This window comes from Thunnus maccoyii, chromosome 6 (assembly GCF_910596095.1).
Source record: "Thunnus maccoyii chromosome 6, fThuMac1.1, whole genome shotgun sequence".
Lineage (NCBI taxonomy): Eukaryota > Metazoa > Chordata > Actinopteri > Scombriformes > Scombridae > Thunnus > Thunnus maccoyii.
In genome coordinates this window covers 33,393,331-33,415,030 of record NC_056538.1, presented here as the reverse complement: position 1 = coordinate 33,415,030, position 21,700 = coordinate 33,393,331, and positions in this window count along the sequence as shown.

Here is a 21,700-nt window from a genome sequence, read left to right as displayed (position 1 = left end):
GCAGCTTTAACATAAAGTCTAAACCCAACCAGGAAAAACAGACAATGCCAGGGGTGTCCACATACTTTTGGCCATATAGTGTATTATTCCACAAGAAAAACTCACAGTGTGTACAGACTGTGAGTCCCTGATGGTTTACTGTGGGAATATTCATGTAATAAACCGAATTAAAAAACATTAAAAGCAATAAAATAACACTATTAATAATATTATACAAATCAAATTATAGATCGAATAATAAAAATATTAAGATTCACTATTAAGAAACAATTTGTCATTCAGAAAAAATATAATATTGGACTGAAATAAATACATTTTATCTTGCATCTCTCCTGCAGTTCATTTTCTCACTCGTGTTTTATTTACATCATGTTGTGTTTATATTATAAATACATTCATCTTATTTGCCGTTAAGTTTCACGTGCAAACAACGAGCCAATAAAAACCGGAGCAGTTAATATGCAGCAACATCTATTTAATAAGTCCATTAAATATAACAGAACAAAATAAATCTGGACTTTTACTCTCAGCAGAGGATTTAAGAACTTTTTTTCCACCTGTTGCGTCTCATCATCTTGTTCACCTGCAGCCATCACTCCTCCATCACATTAAAATACCCGCCTGCAGATTCATATTCATTCACCTTTTTTTTTTAATCTCTGTTAAAGCTCAGACATGAACACACATGAACTCACTGAAGCTCAGACCTGCACGGCGCCGAAATATTCTCCAGATCTTCGTTTGCAGGCTGCACGTGTTGCGCCTGGTTGTGCGTAAAAAGCGCGCTGCAGATTCCACAAATACAGAAAATCCCGCGAAGGTGCAAAAAAAAAAAAAAAAAACACTTAAAAGGCACTTTTATTTTCTGCACGTAAATCCGGAAATAAGTTGGTTTAAAAGAAATCCTGAGAAGAAGAAATGAGACGATAAAATATCCAGATTCACAGCTGAGGGTTCGTGTGTGAGACTCACCGCAGACTGAAGCACAGAAACAACCAGCAGCCACACAGACAGACAGGTGTGTGTGTGTGTGTGTGTGTGTGTGTGTGTGTGTGTGTGTGTGTGTGTGTGTGTGTGTGTGTGTGTGTGTGTGTGATGACAGATTGAGTCTGTCCAATCAGCTGGTTGGCCGGAGTGACGCTGTCGGCTGCAGCCTCAGTGTGAGCTGCTCTGTCAGGATGAGGAGCTGCCGGTGGAGTAAAAAGTCCTGCAGGCAGGTAAGAAACACCTGAACAGAACAGACCTGCAGGAAAAAAAACACACAAATATTTCCCACCTGAGCCTAAACTTTCTCTCAAACACTTTTATTCCACAAGTGTCAGCAGCTTATAGTACAGTAACCTGAGTACTGTACTACAGTGTAGTATTGAAACCATATATTACTGTATATTACTGTATATTACTGTATATTACTGTATTGTGCAGTGCAATACAGTAATAGCAGGATAGCATAGTGTTGTAAAGAACCTTATGCTGCAGTATAGTATTGTGCAGATTAGTCTGTACACACAGTTGTGTAAGTGTAGTATTGTACTTTATACAGTACATGACCTGCAGTACAGTATAATATTATATAGTAAGCTACTGATTGTGCACCACAGAGTAGCAGCTCAGATCCGTCGTTATAGTATTGTGTCATTATTCAGACCAAAGTGAAGAATTTACAGGAAGTTTGAACAAACTCAGTTAGTTTTATGTTTCTGTTTAAAGCTCGTTGAGGAAAGTTTGAAGATTAGAAAGATTTTTCACTGACTGAAGTTTAAAACATGATTGTTGAAGCTGAAGTTTGATGAAACTTGTGTTGAGCTGATACTATACTACACACACACACACACACACAGACACACAGGCACGCACGCACGCACACACACACACACACACACACACACACACACACCTGATGCTCCTCTGCTGAGTTAACCTGTAATCTGACAGCAGGTCAGTTAGTCTGCAGCAGCAATTAGAAATCTAATTCACAAACTGACATACCAACGAGGTGACACATTAACAGAGAGGAAGAGGAGGAGGAGGATGAGGTGGAGAGGAAGATGATGAGGGGAGGAAGAGGAGGAGAGGAGAGGTTTGGTTTTCAAAGTTCCTTTGTGAGGAGAAACCAGATCACTGTCACATCGTCATTTGAGGGCCAAAAAAAAAAGAAAAACTTTCCTAAAATACATCAAAACCTGTCGAACGAACACAGAAACACGTTTCTCTGATCAGAAGTTTACAATCAGCTCCGACTTCACTACCAGCTTGACTTGTTGACCTTTGACCTGTCAGTAATAAATAAAAATAAAGGACGGCAGCGAGTGATAATCACATCACTAAAGCGTCCGACGGTGTTAACATTCATACTCCAAAAGGATTTTGGGATCAGAGATCAGGCTGTTTGCCAACTTTGGAAGAAGCAGCTGCCTGATTCCTCTTCCTAACGTACAGCGAGCGAACTCTAGCGGACGGAGGACGAAAACTGTCCATCCACAGCTGTCACTCACAGTCACCGGAAACATAGAGGAGAGGAGAAGAAGAGGAGAGAACACAAGAGAGGAGGAAATGAGGGAAAAGGAAAGGAGACACATAGAGGAAGGAAGGAAGTTAAGACAAAAAGAAGAGAGAAATGTTTTGTTTGTGTTTCGATGGAGGAATTAACCATAAACAAGGTTTAAAACATCTGGATCACCTCTCAGAAAAAGAGAAATCCTACAGTATCATCTCTGATCATGTTGAGAATATTGATCTGTGCGCTCACTCAGGGGTCAAAGGTCAAACTGCAGCTTCCTCTTCTTCTCTGTCTGTCTGCAGTTTGAGTATAAACATCAGGAAGAAGTTCAGTCTAACGAGCAGTCAGTCCAGCAAACGTTCGATCGCCTCCAGCGGAGACAGAAATCTGTTCCCTCTGACCCCCCTCCCCTCAACCCTCCCTCAACCCCTCCCAACTGGCTAACCATTAAATTTGACTTTTCCCATTAGCTTTTGTGGCTGGTTAAGTGGTCGTGGAGGGGGGTTAATCACCTCGGCCAGCGGGCCTGCTGCTCGTCAGATAGCAGCAGAGAGAACACAGCAGCAGACATATGTGAGTCTGCAGGAGAGGACGTGTGACCCGCTGGTTTGAATCCCCCGAACGGCTCAAAAAGTTCATATGAATCATCTGATTTCTGCTCGTTCCTGTTCCATCGTGAGGCTGCACGTAAACAAATATAACAAATACAACAAATACAACGTAAACAAATACAGCAGGCAGTGATGGAAAGTATTTACATTGTTAAGATGAATGAAACTCAGACAGCGTTACTTTTTCTTTCTAACTGTATTTGTTGTTTTAATTAATATACACGTATATATTAAAAAGAGATGAGATCCTTAAAAGACTTGGCAACCTGACTCCCTTCATCAAATCAGAGGTAACAAGCCAAGGAGTCATTTTAGATTCTGACTTGAACTTTAAGTCTCATATAAACAAAGAGACTAAAACAGCATCTTTCATCTCAGAAATGTTGCCAAAGTTCAACAAGATGCTGAAAAACTAATTCATGCTTTTATTTCAAGCAGATTAGACTATTGTAATGCACTTTTTTACGGGTCTTCCCAAAAGGTCGATTGAAAGATTACAACTCATTCAAAACTCTGCGGCCAGACTGTTAACAAAAACAAAACATAGAAGAACACATCAGTCCAGTCTTGGCTAGCCTACACCGGGTCCCCTGTTATAAAGCCCTCAATGGATCAGGGCCGAGCTACATCACAGACTCCCTGATACCTTACGCTCCCTCATGAACCCTGAGATCATCCTCTGCAGGACTGCTTGACATCCACATTCTTTCTCTCAAGAAAACTGGAGATGCAGCTTTTTTCAATTATGCTCCAAAACTCTGGAACGCCTTACCGAAAGACGTTAGAGAAGCAGTCTTTAAACGACACCTTTCTATAATATGACTTTTACACCATATCATATACATTTATATTCTTATTCATGAATTATTAAGTCTTTTACTCCTCTGTTTTAATGTAGCTCTCATTTTTCTTGTTTGCCTCCTTTTATTCTTCCTGTTAATGTTCTCAATTATTTATTTATTTATCTTTTTAATGTGAAGAACTTTGAGCTGCATTTTGTATGAAAGGTGCTATATAAATAAAGTTTATTATTATTATTATTATGTATAAGTGTAACTTTTAGGAGAGAGCTGGGTGAACATCAGCCGTATTGTGTGCTTGTATTCTCAAACTTCAACATTAATCAGCAGTTACATATTTTTATGAGCTGTGAACATTTAAGAGGTTGTCAGACTAAAGAGTTTAACAACATCCAGTAATTCACAAGGAAAAAGCAAAGATTATTGTCTTAAAAAAATATTTTTATGGATCAAAAAAACACATTTAATTCCTCTTTTATAACTTGTTAATCATCTCATGACCTCTCAGATTTATCTTAAACTAAACAGCCTCTATATAAATGTCAGTTATAAAACCTTTAAAGGTGTATTTATTCTTTTATAGTCCGTCACAGCGACATGTTGGCGTGTGTGTTTGGCAGACAGGGGGTGTGTATGGGCGTGTCGGTCAGCAGGTCGTCCTCTCAGCTCCTCTTTGATGTGTCTCTGTTGTTGCCGGGCAACATGCTGAGCTCTCATTTTAACCCTCTGCCAATTAGACGGAGCCTCCGGGTTGCCGTAGTCGGCCAAAACCCGACCGGTAGGCAGCAGGTTGGAGGATTACTGACCGTCTGTGACCTGAAGTTCAGCGGCCAGCTGGTGTCATTTAGTGAAACGACATCCTGACCTGCGTTTTTACTGAAGAGCTGAGAGTCTAAACTGAACTTTGTCAACAGTTTCATGATGCTTTAGATGCTACAAGTGGATGCTGTATTGCAAGATCATCATAAATATGTTGTCAGAGTCACGTATATATTAATTAACATTTTCCTGAAACATAATCTGATTGGTTTAGGTTCTTTTTGTCTCAAACAGTTGCTTATTTCCACATCTAGCAGTTACGGAGCAACATTATCATTCATTTAGAGTCGTGTTTCTGTCCACCTGGTGAATATAAGTCCAATATTCTCTCTCTTTTAGCTCTGTTTTTAACTCTCTACTAACTCCTGAGGGAAATATCTGGCTCTTTAGCTGCTAAATGCTCCACTATGTTCACCAGCTAGTCTACAGCTAACTGTGTCTGTTTGCTGTTTGGTGCTGAGCAGGTAGTGTACAGCGGCTTTTTACAGCTTTTTCTCTGAAAACAGCTGCCCTCTGCGACCCAAAACGACGCTATAAGAGCGCTGAGAGTGAACCAAAACAGTAAAGTTGCAGCCGGACAGATAAACAATGAGATGGAACTCACTATAAAGCTGCAGAGTCTCTGTAGGTTCATTACACACTGACAGATCAGACTGTGGAGTTGTAGAAATATGCATTACGTTAAGCAACTGACAGAATTCTCTGAAGCTCTGAGTTAGCATTAACTTACTGCAGATCTCAATGGAAACTGTGAAAAATGTCTAATTGTTAGATTATCTACAAGAAGCCAAACTCTTGATGATCATCTTTTTTTGTTTTGTTTATCCTAGAAAATATTGTTGTACGCCAGTATTGATTATAAAGATTACATGTCTTGTATTAACTAAGATAGTTAATGTGTTTGCTGTGTGTTTGGTTGTATATCATTATTATCAGGATTATCTTGAAAGTGACACATTAACACCATAGACTGTATAAAAACATGGACGTAGTTACCGTGACGTCACTCGTTGGTTTCTGAAGAGCGGTTTTGAAGCTCAAAGCGAGCCGCTCCGGCCGTCACCATCTTGGCAGTGCGTGACTCTGTCTAACTCCCAGCCAATCAAAAATGGGCAAAGAGGCGGGCCGAACGGCTGGAACAAGCCACCTAGCGGCTGGCGGACCTGTCACTCAAAGCAGCCATGTCCTTCATTATGCAGAACTTTACGGCTTAATAACATTTAAACGGGTGAGGTATAAAAAAATTCACCCCCCGTACAGTTGTCATGAAAGAGGACATTAGCTACAGAGACCAAAACCGTTTTTTGTACCAGGCTGTAAACATGTTTATTTCTGCTGTAAAGTTGAGCATTTTAACATGGGGGTCTATGGGGATTGACTCACTGTTGGAGCCTCAAGTGGTCGTTCAAGGAACTGCAGTTTTTGGCTTCATTTTACAGCCCCGGAGGTTGCCGCTTGATTAACACATGTAACAGACATCATTTGGATCATCATAGATAGTAGAGCATAGCCTGTTTAGTTGGTAATCTATAGGATGTGTAAAGCTGCAGAATGCACACTGTGTACAATGATGGTAATGACACATTTTAACAGTTACCACTACTACCACAACTTTCATTTTGGAACTATTTTTGAACCATTACAGGACAACTTGAAGGAACGTTCAACAGTCTTTCAACATCTCAGTTTTTTTCCGGGTTAAAGCTGGTTTAAGGTTGTTAAAGGTGACAGATATTTAAACAAACTGCCTCCGGTCCTGGCAGCAGTTAGCAGCTAATTACTCCTCAGTGGGGCAGTATGAGGACTACAGGTGGGCTACCTGGTGGTCTAACTCAGGTTCAGTGGGACAGATGTTAAAGCCTGCCTGCCCTCCTTCTTACTCCGCCTCCCTGCTGGGATCCTAATAACAGAGAGGACGGACGGCAGGATTTGTTGGACAACAGCGGCGGCTGCCTGGCTGCCGGCAGCCTGCTCGCTACTGGACGTCCACACACACACACACACACACACACACACACTGACAGCTACTCCCACCTCAGCTACACTTCATCTGAACCTGACATCACTGTTCTTTAAACAATCTGTCACTGCAGTCAGACATTAATTACAGTGTTTAGTGGTGAAAGATGAAACAGGAAAAATCCTAAAACTGACATACAAAACCTTACAAATGTTATATATATAAGTAAGTAAGTAAGTAAAACTTTATTTATATAGCACCTTTTTAACACAGGTTACAAAGTGCTTTACGGTGACATTGGGACACAAAGAAAATAGGTCACAAAAACCATGAAAGACACATTCAAGAACACATACAGACATCTCACACATACAAACGCAGCGAGCGTGCAGTCATCACCCAGAGCACACACTTGAATTTATCAAATGTTATGAGAAAGCCGTTCTAAAAAAGTAGGTTTTTAGGTGTTTTTTGAAACAGTCAACAGATTCAGCTGATCTGATGGAAGTGGGGAGATTGTTCCAAAGTCTGGGTGGGGGTTAGAGGGTTAGGGTCAGGGGGTTAGAGGATTAGGGTTAGGGTTAGGGTTAGGGTTAGGGTTAGGGTTAGAGGGTTAGGGGGTTAGGGGGTTAGGGGGTTAGGGTTAGGGGGTTAGGGTTAGGGTTAGGGTTAGGGGGTTAGGGTTAACAAAAGCACAGTCGCCTTTGGTTTTTAGTTTGGCACGTGGTACGGCCAACAGGTTTTGGTTGGAAGACCTGACCGCATGGTAGTATACGGGCTTAGTAGCTGGGATATATATGCAGGAGCTAAACCGTGTAAGGCCTTATAAGTTATTAAGAGAATCTTGAAATCAATCCTGAACTTCACTGGCAGCCGATGCAGTGAGGCTAAAACAGGAGTGATGTGGGATCTGCGGCCACCAGTCCTGGTTAATAGCCTAGCTGCTGCATTTTGTACAAGCTGAAGACGTGACAGGTCAGCTCGGCTAAGGCAAGTGAAAAGGGAGTTACAGCAATCGAGACGGGAAAAAATGAAGGCATGAATTATGTGCTCTAGGTCAGAGGCTGACAGTAATGGTCTGATTTTTGCAATGTTCCTAAGTTGAAAAAAGCAGGATTGAACCATTTTATTGACACGGTGTTCAAATTTCAATTTAGGGTCAAATATGACACCAAGATTCCTGGCGTTAGTTTTGACATAGGGGATGAGAAGCTCAGTTTTGTCAGAATTTAACTGAAGAAAGTTGACATCCAGTCTTTTATCGCAGCTAAACAGCTGTGGAGAGTGTTTAGGTTGCTAAAATCATCTGGTTTCACAGAAAAATATAGCTGAGTGTCATCTGCATAGCAATGATAAGATATACAACCAAAGCGACTGATTATCTGGCCCAAGGGCAGCATATACGAAGAGAAAAGAATTGGACCAAGTATTGATCCCTGGGGTACCCCATATAGCAGCAGAGTGGATGAGGACACATAGTTACCCATAGAGACAGAAAAACTTCTATTTGACAAATATGACATAAACCATTCTAGAGCTTTCCCTGAGATACCAACACATGTATTATATATATATATATATATATATATATAAAACATATAATAACGTATAACAAAGTATTTTACACTCTTAAACAGTACAAACCTGAGTATCTACAAATCTCTATCAGGTAAAAACCACATTATAACTCATATAAACCCTCATGCAGCAACCAGTGACCATAAACCACCATATGATCATCTATAAGACCTGTAATGTATCTATAAGGAGAACAAAACCTGTTTTATGCGAGAATATCTTACCTGCAGGGATCAATACCGAGTCCACATGTTAAAACTCTTCACACAGTCGACAGGTATGGATCAAACTGTGACACATTTGCATAGTTTTCACACAGAAAGCATTCAGTGACTACAGCCTTCACATGTCCTCAATACTCTTCAAACACAAACAAGCAACAAAACATTTGACATGTTTACATCCTCACTTCTAAAACTCTTCAGTTCATCTTCAAACACTAACATGTATTCATACGGATCATAACCGCACTGAAATACATCTTTATTCAACCAAAAAAACAAGATGAAAGCTTCCTGCTGCATTTCTCTGACTCATTTCCTGTAGATACACTGTAGTACGTTCTATAGAGAGCTACACATCTGACTGTATTTACACTATATACACATTTATACACTATCAACCATTAAAACTACATAAACACAATAAAACAGTGATGTAATAAAGATCCTCATTTGCTGCCTGTTGTTGTGTTTTTATCTCAGTGTGTCTGATTGATACATGAGTCGTTGTGTTTGTGTGTAAAATGAGCTGCTAGTTCTTTTCAGACATTAACAACAAAAAACTTTTTTTCCTAAATTGATCTCATAGTTTTTTAATTCTGTTAAAGTCTCTTGAAAAGTCCGTTTACAATAAATATTCCAGTTTTGTCTCCGATTAAGTTCATTTAAAGATGTTTGTGTTTGTTTCTCAGAACAAAACACACTCACACATAACAGATCATACTGAATATGTAATACATACAGGTGTGTGTGTGTGTGTGTGTGTGTGTGTGTGTGTTAACCTGCCTGGTTAATCTTGAGTGTGTTTGTCCCCCGTGGAGATGAACTGAAGACAACAAGCTGGAACGGCTGACTTCTGCACAGGAGGTCACTGCACACACACACACACACACACACACACACACACACACACACATTAACTACCCACCTCAAAACACAAACATGGACACACAGGTAATACCCCCCTAACACACACACACACACTCACAAAATCATGCATCTATGATCAGTGTACCTGCTCTAACCATCAGTGTTGTCAGTGTGTGTGTGTGTGTGTGTGTGTGTGTGTGCGTGTGCGCGTGTGTGTATGCGTAGCTAGCCGTTAGCCGCCGGGCCTCGTGCTGCTAAGCTTCTTTTACGTCCACAATGGCGACCTGCTGAGAGCTCAGGGCCAATTAAAGCCCCGGGAGAGAGAGAGAGAGAGAAACACCTCCAAGGCCTCTAACCTCGCTCGCCCACTGCTCCCAGTTCAGACTGGCAGCTGGTTCATATTCAAGCAGACAGACATGAAATATATTCTCATATTTCATCAGGGTTATCGAGGTTTAAAGCTACAGCAGAGCAGGGGTTAACCCTCTGGAGTCCAGCTTCATTTTGGTTAAAACATTTTAAACTCCTCAGTCTCCTCCCCACATGCACGGTGTCATTTATTCAGCTCAAACTCAGCGATAACTCTTCATTTTGTCATTTTAACAAAGTATAAAGCAGCCAGAAACCCAAAATACAAGAAATATGACACACATGTCAATAAAAATGTACAAATCTTTAGTGACAATCACTTAAGATACTTCTATAGAACAGTTAAAGACAGTTTCACTGTTCATGCACATAAATACAGCAGAAAAATATGAGAAATAAAACTATAATACAGTTGATTTACATGTTAAGTGACTTTATCTCAACTCATTTTGGTGCCTTTTTCATTGAAGGTACATTAAAAGAATATTTATGCCTTTAAATTAATGCATATATTAATAATTCACAGTTTTAGCAGATAGTTTCTAACTTTGTGTTGTGTTCAGGTGCTTTTATCAGACGGCTGGTAGCAACGAGTGCAAACTTTAAACTTTATTCCACTTTCATCTGAGTTTCAAGTTCACTACAATACAAAAAACTGTATTGTTACATTTGGTGACAACATTAAACCGCTGCCAGCAAAGTAATGAGATTATTTTCAGAATGAGTGACGGCTAATGACACGTTACGAACACGTCCAACAGTAGAGAGGAGTCGGGTGTCGTCCCGGCAGCGTGCCTCCCTCTGTTCCCTCAACAATACACACTGACACTCACCTGGTGACATCACCGGCTACCTGCCTTCTCATTGGCTGTCTGCAAAGGTCTCAAGAAACTCAGAGAGGTCAGTGTGTGTGTGTGTGTGTGTGGGTGTGGGAGGGTGAGCGTGTGCCATCAATGAAGCGTTGTAAATGTGTTTTGTTGTGTTTGGACAAAGCGTTCCCCCGGGTTATTGAGGTGTAAAGAAAAAGAGAGATTTGATATTTCCTCCCGCAAGTGTGTGTGTGTGTGTGTGTGTGTGTGTGTGTGTGTGTGTGTGTGTGTGTGTGTGTGTGTGTGTGTGTTGGGGGGGGGGGGGTTAAACCTGTATATTATAATTAAGTCTCAGAGGTTTGAATTGTCCTGCATAGTTGTAATGTGAGGATCATTGTGTGTCTTTTTCACCCCAAAACACCAGAAAACCAAACTCCATTCAAATATCACACAGTTTAAAGATTCCCTGATTATCAGCAAACTGTCACGTCCTACCGGGACTTTTTCGGTTTTTAGTTGGACTTTTTGAGGGGCTCTTTCATTTGTGTTGCATTTGTGTTTCCTGGTTTTGGTTTCCTCTGTTCCCCTTGTGTGTTCCTCCTGTGTTTTTTGTGTCACCTGTTTGTTTACTTTAGTTCCTGTTTTATTTTGAAATATTTCCTCCTTGTGTCACTTTACTTCCTGTGTTTGATTATTTTATGTGTCTCACCTGTGTTTTATTTGGGTCCAGGTATCATCGGATAATTCGTAATTCATTTGTAATTCACAAATCTAAAAACGGTAAATCTGTTATTTGTTTCAAAACAAAAAATAAAAACATGTTTTTGGTGTCAGAATCAAACCCGGCCTGTTTTTGGTTTTTGCCGATTCGTTTTATTGTTATTCCTTTTTGGATTGAATATCGAGCAGGTCTGCGGACATCAAGCCAATTCGTTTTTGCATTTGAAACCAAAAACAGAGGTCATGTGATCTATTCCTTTTTAGTTTCCCAACAAAAATCCAGAAAACCAAATTCAAATGACCAAATGCAATTTTGGTTTAGAGATCAGGTATTATTGTCAGTTTTGTACGATAACGGAAGCGGCTACATTAGCGTACCCATGATCCTCAGCGACCGTTGCTATGGTGAAGACACCAGCGACAGCCTTAACATATAGTCAGTATAACATTATGTAGTACTGCAGATTATTGGTTATGATCGGGATCAACGTACTTTACTGAACATTGAACTGTAATGTGTGCTATGGACAAAGAAACAAAGTGTATGAAATATAAGAAAGGTGACAAGAGAATAAATTAAACATAAATAATTAATAAATAATTACATGATGTAACAGTGGAGGTTGAATAAAATACACAATCTAAAGTCCAGTTTGATGAACATTATGAAAGTGAAAGTGTAGGGTTTAAATGAGGGATGTGAAATGTAAAGTTCAGTTTTATAACCCCGTCTTCATCCCGTTGACACACACGCGCGGCTGTCACTGGCGTCTTCACCATAGCAACGGTCGCTGAGGATCATGGGTAGGCTAATGTAGCCGCATCCGCTATCATAGAAAACTGACAAAAATACTTGATTTCTAAACCAAAATTGCGCGGTCTTTTGAATTTGGTTTTCTGGATTTTTGTTGGGGAACAAAAAAAGGAATCGACCCCCTTCTTCCCCCTCCTCGACTCGCATCCAGCCCACCGTACACTCTCCTCATCAATCCTGAACCCTCTCGACAATCCAAATAAATCTACTTTTATACCGTTCAAACGGCGTGGTCTTTGTTAGTGAATAGAGTTGTGAAGTGGGAGGAACTGTTTAGAAAATGTTAGTACCTCTGAGTTCAGATCAACATGAAAACTCATCATCAACTCATAAGAAGAAGACGAACCTACGGCTCAAACAGATCCAGGTTTCAGGATGATAAACTGTAGCGCTGCAGTGAGCCATCAGGGATGAAAAGGCTGTAAGTGCTCAAAGTGTTCATCTTTTATTCAGGATGTCTACAATAAGAAATGAGCTTCCATCAGTAACCGTGTGACCTGTTTAGATGTTCTGAAGGCACCGACTGAACCTTCCACCTTCCAATCTGAACATTTTCCTTCTCGGTCAAACAGCAGCAGGTTGAAGTTGTTCTCTCCTCAGCAGGTTCCCGCCACACCACAAACTAATCTGGTTTAATCCCAACAGGAATCCAGCAAACTTAACGCCTCTAAATCTAAAATCTGACCACACAACTTTTCATTACTTCCATATTAGAGCTCCGCGCTAAGACGGCTCGATTTAACACAGCAGTTAATGTCCCCAAAACAGCCCAAAATATCTCAGTGTGTGTGTGAACGTGTGCATGAACTAAAGATTTTTTTTACAAAAAAACAAGACTCCAGTCCTGTTAGCGCCCCCTACAGGCTGCAGTGTTCATTACAGCCACAGTATGAAAGAACAACATCCTGAGGATTTAAATGTCAGTTCAGTCAGATGAACATCACAGAGGGAGATGAAGAATGAAATATTCTCGGTGCAGAGAGTTGAAGGTGAGGTGAAGAAGAATCAAAAGTCCTTCTGGGAGTCATAACTAAGCGGCGACCTCCGGGGCTGTAAAACGAAGCCAATGCTGAAGTGCCAAAAACTGCAGTTCCTTGAATGGCCACTTGAGGCTCCAAAAGCGAGTCAATCCCCATAGACCCCCATGTTAAAATGCCCAACTTTACAGCAGAAATAAGCATGTTTACAGCCTGGTACAAACAACGGTTTTGGTCTCTGTAGCTAATTTCCTCTTTCATGACAACTGTACGGGGGTGAATTTTTTTATACCTCATCTGTTTAAATTTGATTAAGCCGTAAAGTTCTGCATAATGAAGGACATGGCTGCTTTGAGTGACAGGTCCGCCAGCCCCTAGGTGGCTTGTTTCAGCCGTTCGGCCCGCCTCTTTGCCCAGTTTGGATTGGCTGGGAGTTAGGCAGCATAACTGGACGTCCTCCCTGGCCATTCAAGCAATGTTAAAATGTGTCATTACCATCATTGTACACAGTGTGCATTCTGCAGCTTTACACATCCTATAGATGACCAACTAAACAGGCTATGCTCTACTATCTATGATGATCCAAATGATGTCTGTTACATGTGTTAACCAAGCAGCAACCTCCGGGGCTGTAAAATGAAGCCAAAAACTGCAGTTCCTTGAATGACCACTTGAGGCTCCAAAATCGAGTCAATCCCCATAGACCCCCATGTTAAAATGTCCAACTTTACAGCAGAAATAAACATGTTTACAGCCTGGTACAAACAACGGTTTTGGTCTCTGTAGCTAATTTCCTCTTTCATGACAACTGTACGGGAGGTGAATTTTTTTATACCTCATCTGTTTAAATTTTATTAAGCCGTAAAGTTCTGCATAATGAAGGACATGGCTGCTTTGAGTGACAGGTCCGCCAGCCGCTAGGTGGCTTGTTTCAGCCATTCGGCCCGCTTAAAAAAGCTGTCGTCAATCTTTCCTTCTTTTCCAGGCTTATAAACACAATTTAATGGATAATTAACTCTGTTAAATCACAACAGTTTATACAGTACAAAAGAAAACAAGACTCAAGTTTCCACTTTTCCTAAATTACTCAAATTTTTTATGATCCGTTTTCCTCCTGAATATTTTCCAATCTCTTGACCTCAACAGCCAGAGGAGGAACACCAGCTCTCCTCTAGATAAGAAAGATGTGAATACAACATGTATAAAAGCTTTCAATAGAGTTAACATTAACAAACAGTATAGCAAAGATTGAATAAAGCTCTTTTGTCCATGGAGAACTGTGTGATTTACTCCACATAAACACCTTCTTATTTATTCTGTCCTCTGTCATTTCAAGTAGGAGATTCCATACGTCACATTTCCATGAAACGACCCTGATACTCAAAAGGGATGTGCAGAGATCCCAGTATTTGTATTTGTATCTGTATTTGTTGAGGCAGCAAAATTATTTGTATTCGAATAAAAGTGGAAAGAGGCTTAAAAATCCTGTTTTTGTTTTATTACACTTTTAATGTTAGAAAATTATTATGATTACTGAGCTAAAACTTTACTCATTGCCTCATTGCAGACAGACCTATCTATTTATACACCCATAACACAGAGACAGCACAGCGTGTAACATGTAAGGAAGAACTTCAAGGGCAATTATTGCTTTGCACTTTTCATTTATTGCCTATTTTTTACAACCTAACTTTGTGGAAAGGAGAAGGGGAACAACAGTTCATGGAGAGTCTTTAAGAGCATTTTGCTTGTGTCAGTAGCTCAGCTTTATCTCTGGGGAACACCCCCAACAAATAATTATTTAAATATTTGTATGAAACAAATATTCGTATAAAACCCACTATTTGCCGAATAATGTATTTGTATTCGGGCACACCCTTAATGCCCAACACACACGTACAGCATCTCCCTGAACTCACACTACAGGAGCAGATGTAAGTGAGCTTCTTGAAACATGTTTAATCTCTTCTGTGTCCGTTAAAATGAACAAAGGACTTTAAACTCTGATGTCAGCAGCGGTGGAAGAAGTATTCAGATCCTTTACTGCAGTAAAAGTACCATTACAGCAACGTAAAAATACTCCATTACAAGTAAAAGTCCTGCATGAAACATCCTACTACAGTAAAAGTATAGAAGTATTACCAGCTAAATCTAAACTAGTAAAAAAAAAGTAAACTCATTCTGCAGAAAAGCAGCGTATGACTGATACATGAAATAAATTTAACAGTAAATGCATTTCACTGTTGTAGCTGCTTGAGGTGAAGCTAGTTTGATCACAAGATAAATCTGAAGGAAAGAAAAAGAAATAAAGTTCTGCTACATAAATCTGGATTCATTTTTCTGAATTTGTCTTTAATCTTTTGCATTTTAGTGAAATATTGGAGAGTTTTTCCTCTTCAGGCCTCAAATAGTTATTTATCTGAAACCATGTGAGGAGAAATGTCTCTTTGTCATCTGAAACATGAAACAAACACACACTGATGTTTTATAAACAGCCACAAGCCACAATACACTGTAATTTATATTCTTATTATTATGTTATTTTATGTAAGATTTTAATCTGAAAAGTAACTAAAGCTGTCAAATAAATGTAGTGGAGTAGAAAGTACAATATTTCCCTCTGAAATGTATAAAGTAGCATCACATGGAAATACTCAAGTAAAGTACAAGTACCTCAACATTGTATTTAAGTGCAGTAATTGAGTAAATGTACTTAGTTACTTTCCAGCTCTGAGTGTCATCAGAGGACAAATCGTGGTACTCTGAGGGTGACGGCCGTTTTGTAAATCCTAGAAACCTCTGTTACACACACACACAATCACACACACACACACACACACACACACACACTCCTCTGAAAGACCAACGCAGCCGCCACAAAACACCACAAAACAGCGAGGAGAAAAGGCTGCGAGCGGGGCCGTCGGTGGCTGTTGTGTCTGCAAACCAAATACTGCAGGAGGGGGGAGGAAACCTGGAGAGCTGCACCGAGTGTCTGAACCGCAGCCAAGCCTGAAGGGGCAACCGGCGCGCCAACAACGCCGGTTGTCACGGTAACAGTAGTAGTAGTAGTAGTCGTAGTAGTAATAGTAGTGAAAGAAGAACTATTCAGGGATTTCACGGCAGTGTTTTAATGTTGTGCTCAGTGATGGATCAAACACTGGAAATCCTTTAAAATTAATGATGGATGTTTTTGAAAATTGGGGAACATTTTTTGTAAAATTAGGACTTTTTTAGAAAGTGGGAATGTTTTATTAGAAAATGAGAACAATTTTCATAAAATTAGGAGTTTTGTAGAAAGTGAGAAAAGCTTTTTTTTTATAAAATAAGGAAGCTTTGGAAAGAGGTAACATTTTTATTTTAAATTAAGACTTTATTGTAGGAAATTAGGACTTTTTTAGAAAGTGTTTGAGGAATCAGACGTGGTTTTAAGGTTAAAGTTAGAATCAGGTTTAAGTTCAGAGACAATAGATAATAAGGGGACATACACACACACAAGGGTTAAATATAAGGAATTAATTTTATTTAACAGAGATTAATTTTGTTTCCGAGAAATAACAACATTCAACAACTGAGACGAGGAGGGAAAATAACCTTTACAGAAAATCAAAATGCCAACAAAACATGGAACTGATTATCAATGAGAGTCCTCTCAAGTATACAAATGTGTGTGTGTGTGTGTGTGTGTGTGTGTGTGTGTGTGTGTTCAGCAGTGATGTTTCTTGTCACCGTAGCGATGGAGCGAGGCCAGAGTGTCCCACAGTGAGCGCGCTCAGACCAGAGTGAAATCCACCAATCAGAATGCTGCTGCTACAGTTTTCCTGTCGCAGGGGGTCGCTGGCATCAATCAGGACCTCAGATACCTGCCAATATAACACACACACACACACACACACACACACACACACACACACTTTGTTTACTAGTTGTGTAGAGTCTTCAGTCTGAAGCAGCCAATCAGGGTTCGAGAAGAGGATCAGTGAAGCCAAAATCAAAGTTATGTCGGTTCAGCCTCTCGCTCAGTTTCAGATGTGACAGGTTTAAAGGGTCAGTTCACCCAATTACCTGCATGTTTTTGTTTTATGTGTCCAGGTTTGCAGGTTTCTGCCTCCATCACATCACAGAAACAGTTTACAGGGTTTAATCTTCAGTAGAAAGTAGGGATGTGCAGACATCCCAGTATTTGTATTTGTATCTGTATTTGTTGAGGCAGCAAAATTATTTGTATTCGAATAAAAGTGGAAAGAGGCTTAAAAATCCTGTTTTTGTTTTTATTGCACTTTTAATTTTAAAAAATTAAAATGATTACTGAGCTAAAACTTTACTCATCACCTCATTGCAGACAGACCTCTACCTATTTATACACCCATAACACACAGACATGTAACACCATGTAATGTGTAGGGAGGAACTTCAAAAGTGATTATTGCTTTGCACTTTTCATTTATTGCCGATTTTTTTACAACCTAACTTTGTGGAAAGGAGAAGGGGAACAACAGTTCATGGAGAGTCTTTAAGAGCATTTTGCTTGTGTCAGTAGCTCAGCTTTATCTCTGGGGAACACCCCCAACAAATAATTTTTAAAATATTTGTATGAAACAAATATTTGTATAAAACCCACTATTTGTGCTTTGCTGAATAATGTATTTATATTCGGGCTCACTCCTAGTAGAAAGTATTATTTGTATCTTTGGTGGGAACAATAACAAAAACATATTGATTTGTCTGTGAACTCTCTTTTTACTGAATATAAACGTGTTAGTTAAGAGAATTCACAAAATAATAATAAATACTTATTATAATAATTATAATAAAAAACAGCAGCTGATTTAAACAACAGCTTAAAAATACATTTTTAAAGAGAAAGAAATGAAACTTTTAAACAACATTAATTTTAATTTAAAATGAAATGAAAAGGACATTAACAAACAATACAAACTGCAGTTATCATTACCATAAACATTTATGTTATTTACTATAAAAACAAACAAACTGTCATTTAAACACACATGTGATGATCTAATGAACAGAAAAAAGTAAAAATGTGGGGAAATGATTAAATATATAAAAATAAATGATGCATTCAGCTCATTAATCAGGACACTCTGTTTTCTCCTATATGATGGTAAATTTGATGCTTTTAATGATGAAACTTGCTGTTACTGTGACACACACACACACACATCAATGTCCTGGAGACTAACCTCACTTTAAAACTAAATCTTTACTGTAAATTTAATGATTTTCATGTGTTTACTTGTATTACTACGTTGTGGGGACTCTTTTGGAGGTGAGTCCCCACAACGTAGTAATACAAGTAAACACATGAAGAATCTGGACGTGTGGATTTAGAAAGAAGCTCCTCATCTCTGCTGGAGGCTAACAGCTCCAGGCTACATTAGCATCTTCTAGCGTATATACACACCTCAATCTACAATTGCATTGTGGGTAATGTAGGCGCTGGGTTTTGACAAGGAAGAGGAATGAGTAAAATAAAAAATGATATTTCTGGTTCTGCGGCATTGATTTCCATACTTTTTATTAAAAAAAACTATCTATTGTGAGTCTGACTGTGTTATAGGAGTGAAATAAATTAAATGCAAACCTGAATCGATTCACAAATCTCACAAATGTATTTTTGTAATAACTTTAGTTAATAATAATAATTGAGGGAACAAATAGACGGTGTACAGTGCAACATATACTAGAGTTTTCTTGTAGTTTATCTTCAAAAAAGACAAACGTTTGGTCACATTTTGGATGTGTTAATAATAAATACTATAATAAGTTAATAATGATGTTTACAGACAAAGTATTTAGTGAATCTCATCACCCAGAGACTCACATTAATCCAGCACAAACACTACAGCACTTTACAAAACTTCAACCTGTGATGAAGAGAAGTTTCATGTCCTGCAGTCTTCCTCATCTTCTTCTTTTTTCTGCTAGAAACTGGATTATCTGTCTGCAGCAAGTTTCAAGCGTCTGATGTAGAAATTAAGTGAAAACAACAGCTGTCTGGAGGGAAGGAAATCAATCTAAAAACTGATTGGTAATAAGCAAAGTGTTGATTGTTTGTAGCTAATAGATAAAAACATGTCAAACCTGCTGATTGATGACCTATTTATTTGTGCACCTGTGCAGGTAGCAGGTGTAGACGGTCATCTTGTCTTTCATGTTGGCTGCAGCTGAGTTTTGAGATTAAACCTAAAAACCTGCACGTCGTCTGTAAAGCTCAGGGGGCGGGACTTGGCCCGCAGCACGCCGCTGTCCGTCAAACTCTGTCTGGGACTCTTTAAATCCAAAATCAGCCGCCGCCGCCGCCTCACGTCAACCTGCCGCCTTCATCTCCTGCCAGGAGCCGCCAACCGCCCGCTGACACACTAATTACAGCTTCATGTTTGCTTTTAACCTCGATGATGTTTCAGCTGTTACCTTTTTAAGCTGTCAGACCTTAACGTAAACAGATACTGCATGTCAGAGTCAGATTATCAGAAATACTTAGTGTTTCTTTGAAGGATGGACGTTAATGTCAGATTATCACTGAGATAACTTTATTTTTAAAGTGTCTTCTGTTCAAATAGATAAGTGCTGCAGTCGTGTTTAGAAGCACAGAGAGTTTAAATGTCACACTGACAGATTTGTAAAGTGTAACTGTTGACAAACTGAGTCAGTTTGTCCGTTTGAGAGACAGACAGCAGATTCGTTCAATGTGAAACTGACAGTCAGATGTTTGTTCGTGTTTTTTATTTCCAAAATCTGACCTCATGGTCCAAACATCATGATCACAGTCCAGTTCTTTAAAAGGGTTTTTTAAATGTCCTCTCTGCACTGTAAAAAATACAGATATTTACTTTGGATATTGTCTGCATTTTTACAGTCCAACCATTATACAATAAAAAGAAAATCTCATTATAAAATATCACTAGAATGTTAAACAAATGTATAAATCTGCACAAAAAATGAAAAAGATTGCAGTACTACCTTAAAATTACCTAATTTAAATGAAGACTCTTGTTTTCATACAGTAATCTTTGGTAAATTCATGGGATTATCCAATCCATCCACAAGAACTCCCCCTCAAAGTACAGATTTATGGATGTAAAACACAGAAAAATTATGTAAAATTACATTTAAATTACCCTCCTATAACACCCATTAATGGTATCTTGAGAGCTTTAAGCTTTTATTTTATGTGATTATCCAATCTATTTACAGTAGATCCCTGGTAAATGTTGGTTTTATACTGTACAAAAAAATAACATCATGTGATAATAGTTTACAAAAACATAATTTTAATAATCGTTACTCTATATAAACATTATTTGACAGTAATTACAAGCAGCTCTCCAATATATTTACAGGCTTTTCCCATAAATGTATGGAGTATACTTTGTATAAACATTATTTGATAGTATTTAAAAAGCAACTATCAAATATATCTACATACATTTCCCCATTAATGTATGAGGTTAACTTTATATAAACATTATTTAACAGTAATTACAAGCAGCTCTCCAATATATTTTCAGGCTTTTCCCATAAATGTATGGAGTATACATTATATATGCATTTTTGACAGTAATTAAAATCAACTCTCCAATATATTTACAGGCTTTTCCCATTAATGTATAGGGTTTACTTTATATAAACATTATGTGACAGTAATTGCAAGCAACTCCCCAATATATCTACAGACATTTCACATTAATATATGGAGTTCTGAATGTACAAAAACCAGAAGGTCTATGTAAAAGTACGTGAATAAATATATACATTTTTCTACTGACATTTTACAATATTGTGCAATCCATTCAATACAGATCCCCATTTGAGATGTATGAGATTTCAAAATGTTTAATAACCAGAATATATCATAAAATTACCTTTTACTGCTTGCTTTACAAAGTAATTCTGTAGACATCGCCCAAGCCTAGTATACAGGTACATTTTATGTTTCAGATATGAAAGTTTACTATAGAATAAAGCTTATTTGGGTATTAAACTTACTACAAAATTAGTTTCACATTCATTGTATATGAAGCAGCTCCAGACTTTATTCCGGATGGCATCACAAATTTATTTGAGTCTTACGTCTCTGGTTTGTGGCTTTGGGAGAAAGTAGTTCATGTTCACAAATATCAGAAGTGGGAGTAAGTTACACATGTGCAAGTCACAAGCAAATCTCAAGTCTTAACCTTAAAGGCTCAAGCAAGTCTTAAATCACTGTGACTCTCACTGTAACTTAGACTCAAGTAAGCCAAGTCAAGTCAATGCTAAACGTCAAGCAAGAAAAGTCAATTAAGTCACAAGTCAGTCACCATGAAAGCACTTAAAACACGAGAGAAAAGGGTACAATGGCAAGCCATGTCATGAGAAAACTGCACATGTTAGTTAGTCTCTACAACTAGGGATGGCACTGATGCAGTGTTGGAAAAAAATAGACTTGAAGCTTAAACGAACAGAGCAGCAGAAAAGCAGGTCCATCTCCCGTGCAGCATATGCGCTACGGCTGTCACTTTGAATGAATTCACAGTGCTATGGAATTCGTTCAAATTATATAGAACATTAGCATTATGTAATTTATAGGCAAAAAATAGGAAGTTGGGCGAGGTTGTGTAGCTGCTGGTGCTCTGATTCTTTAGCCTCGCT